This window comes from Chanos chanos, chromosome 3 (assembly GCF_902362185.1).
Source record: "Chanos chanos chromosome 3, fChaCha1.1, whole genome shotgun sequence".
NCBI classification, from domain to species: Eukaryota; Metazoa; Chordata; class Actinopteri; order Gonorynchiformes; family Chanidae; genus Chanos; species Chanos chanos.
This window is the reverse complement of record NC_044497.1, coordinates 2,151,809-2,161,915: the sequence shown is the minus strand read 5'-3', so window position 1 is coordinate 2,161,915 and position 10,107 is coordinate 2,151,809.

Sequence of the window (10,107 nt, the reverse complement as noted above, 5' to 3'; positions counted from 1 at the left end):
GCACCTAGCATATTAGCTCATTTAGCTCCTCTGACCACTACTCTCTAATGAGAGATAGAGGTGTAGCAGGACATTAGAGAAAGAGTTTGACAGTTAGTTTAGCCCCATGAATTAAAAACAGATAGAAATCCCTGTAGTAATCCAAACAGAAGGACTTGTTATCTCTTGCCCTAAGGCCAATAAGTCATTCCCCCTACTGATGACATACCATGTAAACACCTCTAATCCACTCCTCTCAATTCTAGTAGCAGCTCTCTGTCCTTTTCACACTAGGGTCCGTAAAAAAAGCCTCCAAAGGCTTATTGTGCTTCCATGATAGAGTTGAACTTCATTGTCCCTGACTTATACCAAGGCTTTGTTAATGGCTCCATTCTGATTAGTCCAAAGGTTGTTGAATCTTTGAATCAGTTCCATTCCTGACACTAGTATCCCAGATCCATATCAGTGCGCCATTCCCAGACTAGACAGTGGCCTGAACACTGCTTACAAATGACCAGAGACGGCATGATGTCCTGAATAGCAACACTTTCTCTAAAGTTTCTCTTTGATCTCAGCGCTGCACTTGACACTGTACCACTACGGGTATACTGATGATATTGTTTTCCCCTCAGATGGGAGCAGTTCTATGACGAGAGCTCACAGTGCTGGTCGTCAATACGGTATGTCCCCTCCTCCTTATACCTACATTCTTACACTCAGATTTAAACTGTAAATGATTGTCTGTAGTGCTAATGTGACCCACATAGTGAGTTTATCAAGTCCTGATACACCCCATTCATCTGGATGTTAATTATTCATCTGCATATAGCATTATCAGACCCTAAAAGTAGTCTTCTCAGAGATGAATTCTTTACTATATTCTCATAAGGACTAAACAGCAACTCTCCAAGCTCTCTTTTTATCTCTGTGCTCCATTTGCCTCTTTATGTTTACTTATATCAATTCATTTTGCAGTAGTGATTCGTCCCTGTTTGTAGAATATGCTGTAGCTCTCACACGGCCAGAGCTAAACTGCCTTACCAGATGAGAGCTGGAAATAATCACCACATCAGTCTCTGATTTGCATTGCACATATGACTTAAGAACACCAGCGGGTTGTGATCAGTATATACTGAGATAGGGAGAGTGCTGGACCCAAGATACACCTCAAACTGCTGCAGCGCAAGCAGGAGGGCTAGCGTCTCCTTCTCAAACGTGCTATAATGGAGTTGATGCTTGGTGAACTTTTTCGAGTAGAAACTGACAGGGTGATCGATACCGTGAGAGTCTTCCTGTAATAAAACTGCACCAGCGCCAGTAGCGCTGGCATCTACCTCCAATTTGAAGGAGCGGCAAGCACTGGCGTGTTACGAAGGAGAGACTTCACTGAATCAAATGCACACTGACACTCTGTCGTCCACACCAACTCCTTATCTGCTCGGAGCAGATCAGTGAGCGGGGATACAACGCTGGAAAAATTTTGGCAGAAAGCTCTGTAATAGCTGGCCATGCCTAAAAACCTGCGTAACTCTCGCCGGGTTTTGGGCACGGGGAAATTCACAATCGCAGAGACCTTAGCTTCCACAGGTCACATCTGACCTTGGCCAACCTCTTTACCTAGATAGGTTACAGTGGCTTTTCCGCATTTGCACGTTGCGAGATTAAGAGTAAGGGAAGCCTCTAGCAGACGCCCAAGTACAATGGATAAAATCTGTATGTGCTCAGCCCAGGTAGAGATATACAGCACTATATCATCTAAATTAGGCTTCGCAGTTCGGCACAGCTGCCAGCACCAGGTTCATTAGCCTTTGAAATGTAGCAGGCGCATTTCTAAGACCAGGGGGTAAAACCGTGTACTGTAAAAAAACTATCGGGAGTCACAAAAGCAGATATCTCAGAAGCCCCAGGGGTTAATGGCACCTGCCTATAACCCTTCAACAAGTCGAGTTTTGTAACAAAACGCGCAGAACCAACCTTGTCTATACAATCCTCCATACGAGGCAATGGAAAAGAATCAGGTTTGGTTACTGCGTTCACTCTCCAGTAATCAGTGCAAAACCTCACGCTTCCATCAGGTTTAGGCACCAGGATACAAGGAGAACTCCATGAACTAGAGCTAGGAATAGCAAACCCATTTTCCAATAAGTACTCAACCTCTTTTTGCATCATGATCTTCTTTGTTGGATTCACACGGTCTGCGTGCTGATTAATTGGAATGTGTTCACCAACATCGATGTCATGGAGCAGCACAGTAGTTTGAGTCGGAATGTCACCAAATATGGACAAATGGTTTTGGACTAACTGGATTATGTCGACACGAGCCGAGACCGACAGGTGCGACAGGTGCAACTCCAGGTTTCTTAAAATTTCGGAGTTCTGCAGCCGACATCAGCTGAGCTTTGACCTGATTACATGAGGACGAGCCTTCAATGCAGCACCAGGGACTGGAAGTAAAACAAGCACTTGTGCCCCAGGGATAAAATCTCTTTTTACCGACTTTCGGTCGTAATGTAGTTTCATTTTCGATTGAGAAACCCCCAGAGACTCTTTTGCAGCAGCACAAGCTCGGTGGAGGCGCTCACGAAAAGAACTAACATAAACTAAAACATTCTGTTCACATTGCGTTTCAGACACTAACGTTTCCTTTAAAACTTTCAGTGGTCCACGAACCGTGTGACCGAACACTAATGCAGCGGGACTGAGCCCAAGGGATTCTTGTACCGTCTCACGCACAGCAGACAACACTAACGGAAGCCCCTCATCCCACTCATTTCCCGAATCAAGGCAGTGCGTGCGCAACATGGACTTGAGAGACTGATGGAAACGCTCCAGTGCGCCTTGACTCTCCGGGTGGTAAGCACTTGATGTCTGGTGCCTGATGGACAATTGCTGCAATACCTGAGCAAACAACTTTAAAGTGAAATTCGTACCTTTGTCTGTTTGGATCACTTTCGGTAGACCAAAGGTAGAGCAAAATTTCACCAAAGCCTTCACTACTGCCTTCGTCTTAATGGCATGCAGCGGAACCTCCTCTGGGAATTGTGTGGCAGCACACATCATGGTTAAAATGTACTGATTTCCAGATTTTGTTTTTGGCAAAGGGCCCACACAGTCAAGGATGATGCATTCAAATGGCGCGCCTAGAACAGGGATAGGATGAAGCTCAGCCGGAGGAACTGGTTGGTTGGGTTTCCCACAAGCTGACACACATGGCAGGACCGGCAGTATTCTGCAATCGATGATTTTAATCCAGGCCAAAAGAAATAACGTGAAATACGCTAAAAAAATTTTCTGATTCCTAAATGGCCAGACAATGCAATATCGTGTGCCAGCGTCAGTATTTGTGTACGATAACCCGTAGGAACCACAAGTTGGTAAAATGAATTCCAACCACGATCATTCTGCGTGGACGGCATCCACTTGCGCATTAACACACCACCATCATAAAAATACGCCACTTTTTTTTTTGTGGCAACTCACTTTCTGAAACAACCACGGAGAAACAGCGAGCTAGGGAAGGATCTGCTTTTTGAGCAGCAATGAGTTGTTGTTTCCCGATCCCTAGTGACGCTGCTCCATCAGCGTCAATTACAGAGACAAGCAGCTCCGTAAGGGACCCAGTGGAGTTTGGCACCTCGCCCACCGAAGGCACATTAGACACATTCATAAAAGTATCAGCCAGGTCCACGTCCTGACCAAATTCACGTGCTTGAGCACGCGTCACCACGCAAGCAGGGAAAACACTAAGGAATGAATTAGCTGTGTCATCGGAGGGCATATCAGGCTTGTCAGTTACCTCGGGGAAAGGAAATACTTTACCTCCAGCTAAATCATTACCGAGAATGTCAGAAACACCATTCACTGGCAGCTGGGTACACACGCCAACCCTTACCGAGCCTGACACTAGCTCAGAATTAAGGTAGATAGTATGGATGGGAACTTTGACGCAACCCAGTTCAATTCCTCGCACCAACACATGGGACCCAGAAAACAATTCCGCCTAAAACCGTCGCACACTGCCAAGAATAAAAGATTTCGCCGCACCAGTGTCTCTTAAATTAGTGACAGGTTGACGGTCAGTTTGATCACTGGTGAGAGACACAAAACCACTCCACAGAAAATGGTTCATAACCAGAATCACAAACTTAATCAGCAGGAGACGGGGACAACGTTTGCAAAATCCCAACACTCTTTGGGTTATTATTGTGCTTTTTGTTCCACGCTTTACACACCAGATGTGTCCTGCACAGCCGTAGTCTTTTAAACTTCCCTCAGATGTTCCCCAGTCGTGACCCGCCAGCAAACCTGAAAAGAAAAATGTTGCGGGGAGCGAGAGGGAGAGATAGCGACAGAGGGAACACCCGAGCAACAACAAAAAATACGCCCAAAGACGTAACAGCTACCATGATAGAGTTGAACTTCATTGTCCCTGACTTATACCAAGGCTTTGTTAATGGCTCCATTAGTCCAAAGGTTGTTGAATCTTTGAATCAGTTTCATTCCTGACACTAGTATCCCAGATCCATATCAGTGCGCCATTCCCAGACTAGACAGTGGCCTGAACACTGCTTACAAATGACCAGAGACGGCATGATGTCCTGAATAGCAACACTTTCTTTAACGTCTCTCTTTGATCTCAGTGCTGCACTTAACACTGTGCCACTACAGGTATACTGATGATATTTTTTTCCCCTCAGATTGGAGCAGTTCTATGACGAGAGCTCACAGTGTTGGTCGTCAATACGGTATGTCCCCTCCTCCTTATACCTACACTCTTACACTCAGATTTAAACTGTAAATGATTGTCTGTAGTGCTAATGTGACCCATATAGTGAGTTTATTAAGTCCTACCATGATAGAGTTGAACTTCATTGTCCCTGACTTATACCAAGGCTTTGTTAATGGCTCCATTAGTCCAAAGGTTGTTGAATCTTTGAATCAGTTTCATTCCTGGCACTAGTATCCCAGATCCATATCAGTGCGCCATTCCCAGACTAGACAGTGGCCTGAACACTGCTTACAAATGACCAGAGACGGCATGATGTCCTGAATAGCAACACTTTCTCTAACGTCTCTCTTTGATCTCAGTGCTGCACTTGACACTGTGCCACTACGGGTATACTGATGATACTTTTTCCCCCTCAGATCGGAGCGATTCTATCAGGAAAGCTCACAGTCCTGGTCGTCCATACGGTATGTCCCCTCCTCCTTATACCTACACTCTTACACTCAGATTTAAACTGTAAATGATTGTCTGTAGAGCTAATGTGACCCACATAGTGAGTTTATTAAGTCCTGATACACCCCATTCATCTGGATGTTAATTATTCATCTGTATATAGCATTATCAGACCCTAAAAGTAGTCCTCTCAGAGATGAATTCTTTACTATATTCTCATAAGGACTAAACAGCAACTCTCCAAGCTCTCTTTTTATCTCTGTGCTCCATTTGAAACTGTGCCTCTTTATGTTTACTTATATCAATTCATTTTGCAGTAGTGATTCGTCCCTGTTTGTAGAATATGCTGTAGCTCTCACACGGCCACAGCTAAACTGCCTTACCAGATGAGAGCTGGAAATAATCGCACATAACACCATTTCTCAACAGAAAATTGGAAAACCTTGGGGTGAACTCTGACTGACTGGAGTCAGCAGTGTGCTAGTAGGTTTCTTGGTGGCCTGAACAAGAGACTTAGCTGCTGAACAAATAACTGTTACCCAACCAGCCTTACTGCACAGCACCTAGCATATTAGCTCATTTAGCTCCTCTGACCACTACTCTCTAATGAGAGATAGAGGTGTAGCAGGACATTAGAGAAAGAGTTTGACAGTTAGTTTAGCCCCATGAATTAAAAACAGATAGAAATCCCTGTAGTAATCCAAACAGAAGGACTTGTTATCTCTTGCCCTAAGGCCAATAAGTCATTCCCCCTACTGATGACATACCATGTAAACACCTCTAATCCACTCCTCTCAATTCTAGTAGCAGCTCTCTGTCCTTTTCACACTAGGGTCCGTAAAAAAAGCCTCCAAAGGCTTATTGTGCTTCCATGATAGAGTTGAACTTCATTGTCCCTGACTTATACCAAGGCTTTGTTAATGGCTCCATTCTGATTAGTCCAAAGGTTGTTGAATCTTTGAATCAGTTCCATTCCTGACACTAGTATCCCAGATCCATATCAGTGCGCCATTCCCAGACTAGACAGTGGCCTGAACACTGCTTACAAATGACCAGAGACGGCATGATGTCCTGAATAGCAACACTTTCTCTAAAGTTTCTCTTTGATCTCAGCGCTGCACTTGACACTGTACCACTACGGGTATACTGATGATATTGTTTTCCCCTCAGATGGGAGCAGTTCTATGACGAGAGCTCACAGTGCTGGTCGTCAATACGGTATGTCCCCTCCTCCTTATACCTACATTCTTACACTCAGATTTAAACTGTAAATGATTGTCTGTAGTGCTAATGTGACCCACATAGTGAGTTTATCAAGTCCTGATACACCCCATTCATCTGGATGTTAATTATTCATCTGCATATAGCATTATCAGACCCTAAAAGTAGTCTTCTCAGAGATGAATTCTTTACTATATTCTCATAAGGACTAAACAGCAACTCTCCAAGCTCTCTTTTTATCTCTGTGCTCCATTTGCCTCTTTATGTTTACTTATATCAATTCATTTTGCAGTAGTGATTCGTCCCTGTTTGTAGAATATGCTGTAGCTCTCACACGGCCAGAGCTAAACTGCCTTACCAGATGAGAGCTGGAAATAATCACCACATCAGTCTCTGATTTGCATTGCACATATGACTTAAGAACACCAGCGGGTTGTGATCAGTATATACTGAGATAGGGAGAGTGCTGGACCCAAGATACACCTCAAACTGCTGCAGCGCAAGCAGGAGGGCTAGCGTCTCCTTCTCAAACGTGCTATAATGGAGTTGATGCTTGGTGAACTTTTTCGAGTAGAAACTGACAGGGTGATCGATACCGTGAGAGTCTTCCTGTAATAAAACTGCACCAGCGCCAGTAGCGCTGGCATCTACCTCCAATTTGAAGGAGCGGCAAGCACTGGCGTGTTACGAAGGAGAGACTTCACTGAATCAAATGCACACTGACACTCTGTCGTCCACACCAACTCCTTATCTGCTCGGAGCAGATCAGTGAGCGGGGATACAACGCTGGAAAAATTTTGGCAGAAAGCTCTGTAATAGCTGGCCATGCCTAAAAACCTGCGTAACTCTCGCCGGGTTTTGGGCACGGGGAAATTCACAATCGCAGAGACCTTAGCTTCCACAGGTCACATCTGACCTTGGCCAACCTCTTTACCTAGATAGGTTACAGTGGCTTTTCCGCATTTGCACGTTGCGAGATTAAGAGTAAGGGAAGCCTCTAGCAGACGCCCAAGTACAATGGATAAAATCTGTATGTGCTCAGCCCAGGTAGAGATATACAGCACTATATCATCTAAATTAGGCTTCTCAGTTCGGCACAGCTGCCAGCACCAGGTTCATCAGCCTTTGAAATGTAGCAGGCGCATTTCTAAGACCAGAGGGTAAAACCGTGTACTGTAAAAAAACTATCGGGAGTCACAAAAGCAGATATCTCAGAAGCCCCAGGGGTTAATGGCACCTGCCTATAACCCTTCAACAAGTCGAGTTTTGTAACAAAACGCGCAGAACCAACCTTGTCTATACAATCCTCCATACGAGGCAATGGAAAAGAATCAGGTTTGGTTACTGCGTTCACTCTCCAGTAATCAGTGCAAAACCTCACGCTTCCATCAGGTTTAGGCACCAGGATACAAGGAGAACTCCATGAACTAGAGCTAGGAATAGCAAACCCATTTTCCAATAAGTACTCAACCTCTTTTTGCATCATGATCTTCTTTGTTGGATTCACACGGTCTGCGTGCTGATTAATTGGGATGTGTTCACCAACATCGATGTCATGGAGCAGCACAGTAGTTTGAGTCGGAATGTCACCAAATATGGACAAATGGTTTTGGACTAACTGGATTATGTCGACACGAGCCGAGACCGACAGGTGCGACAGGTGCAACTCCAGGTTTCTTAAAATTTCGGAGTTCTGCAGCCGACATCAGCTGAGCTTTGACCTGATTACATGAGGACGAGCCTTCAATGCAGCACCAGGGACTGGAAGTAAAACAAGCACTTGTGCCCCAGGAATAAAATCTCTTTTTACCGACTTTCGGTCGTAATGTAGTTTCATTTTCGATTGAGAAACCCCCAGAGACTCTTTTGCAGCAGCACAAGCTCGGTGGAGGCGCTCACGAAAAGAACTAACATAATCTAAAACATTCTGTTCACATTGCGTTTCAGACACTAACGTTTCCTTTAAAACTTTCAGTGGTCCACGAACCGTGTGACCGAACACTAATGCAGCGGGACTGAGCCCAAGGGATTCTTGTACCGTCTCACGCACAGCAGACAACACTAACGGAAGCCCCTCATCCCACTCATTTCCCGAATCAAGGCAGTGCGTGCGCAACATGGACTTGAGAGACTGATGGAAACGCTCCAGTGCGCCTTGACTCTCCGGGTGGTAAGCACTTGATGTCTGGTGCCTGATGGACAATTGCTGCAATACCTGAGCAAACAACTTTAAAGTGAAATTCGTACCTTTGTCTGTTTGGATCACTTTCGGTAGACCAAAGGTAGAGCAAAATTTCACCAAAGCCTTCACTACTGCCTTCGTCTTAATGGCATGCAGCGGAACCTCCTCTGGGAATTGTGTGGCAGCACACATCATGGTTAAAATGTACTGATTTCCAGATTTTGTTTTTGGCAAAGGGCCCACACAGTCAAGGATGATGCATTCAAATGGCGCGCCTAGAACAGGGATAGGATGAAGCTCAGCCGGAGGAACTGGTTGGTTGGGTTTTCCCACAAGCTGACACACATGGCAGGACCGGCAGTATTCTGCAATCGATGATTTTAATCCAGGCCAAAAGAAATAACGTGAAATACGCTAAAAAAATTTTCTGATTCCTAAATGGCCAGACAATGCAATATCGTGTGCCAGCGTCAGTATTTGTGTACGATAACCCGTAGGAACCACAAGTTGGTAAAATGAATTCCAACCACGATCATTCTGCGTGGACGGCATCCACTTGCGCATTAACACACCACCATCATAAAAATACGCCACTTTTTTTTTTGTGGCAACTCACTTTCTGAAACCACCACGGAGAAACAGCGAGCTAGGGAAGGATCTGCTTTTTGAGCAGCAATGAGTTGTTCTTTCCCGATCCCTAGTGACGCTGCTCCATCAGCGTCAATTACAGAGACAAGCAGCTCCGTAAGGGACCCAGTGGAGTTTGGCACCTCGCCCACCGAAGGCACATTAGACACATTCATAAAAGTATCAGCCAGGTCCACGTCCTGACCAAATTCACGTGCTTGAGCACGCGTCACCACGCAAGCAGGGAAAACACTAAGGAATGAATTAGCTGTGTCATCGGAGGGCATATCAGGCTTGTCAGTTACCTCGGGGAAAGGAAATACTTTACCTCCAGCTAAATCATTACCGAGAATGTCAGAAACACCATTCACTGGCAGCTGGGTACACACGCCAACCCTTACCGAGCCTGACACTAGCTCAGAATTAAGGTAGATAGTATGGATGGGAACTTTGACGCAACCCAGTTCAATTCCTCGCACCAACACATGGGACCCAGAAAACAATTCCGCCTAAAACCGTCGCACACTGCCAAGAATAAAAGATTTCGCCGCACCAGTGTCTCTTAAATTAGTGACAGGTTGACGGTCAGTTTGATCACTGGTGAGAGACACAAAACCACTCCACAGAAAATGGTTCATAACCAGAATCACAAACTTAATCAGCAGGAGACGGGGACAACGTTTGCAAAATCCCAACACTCTTTGGGTTATTATTGTGCTTTTTGTTCCACGCTTTACACACCAGATGTGTCCTGCACAGCCGTAGTCTTTTAAACTTCCCTCAGATGTTCCCCAGTCGTGACCCGCCAGCAAACCTGAAAAGAAAAATGTTGCGGGGAGCGAGAGGGAGAGATAGCGACAGAGGGAACACCCGAGCAATAACAAAAAATACGTCCAAAGACGTAACAGCTACCATGATA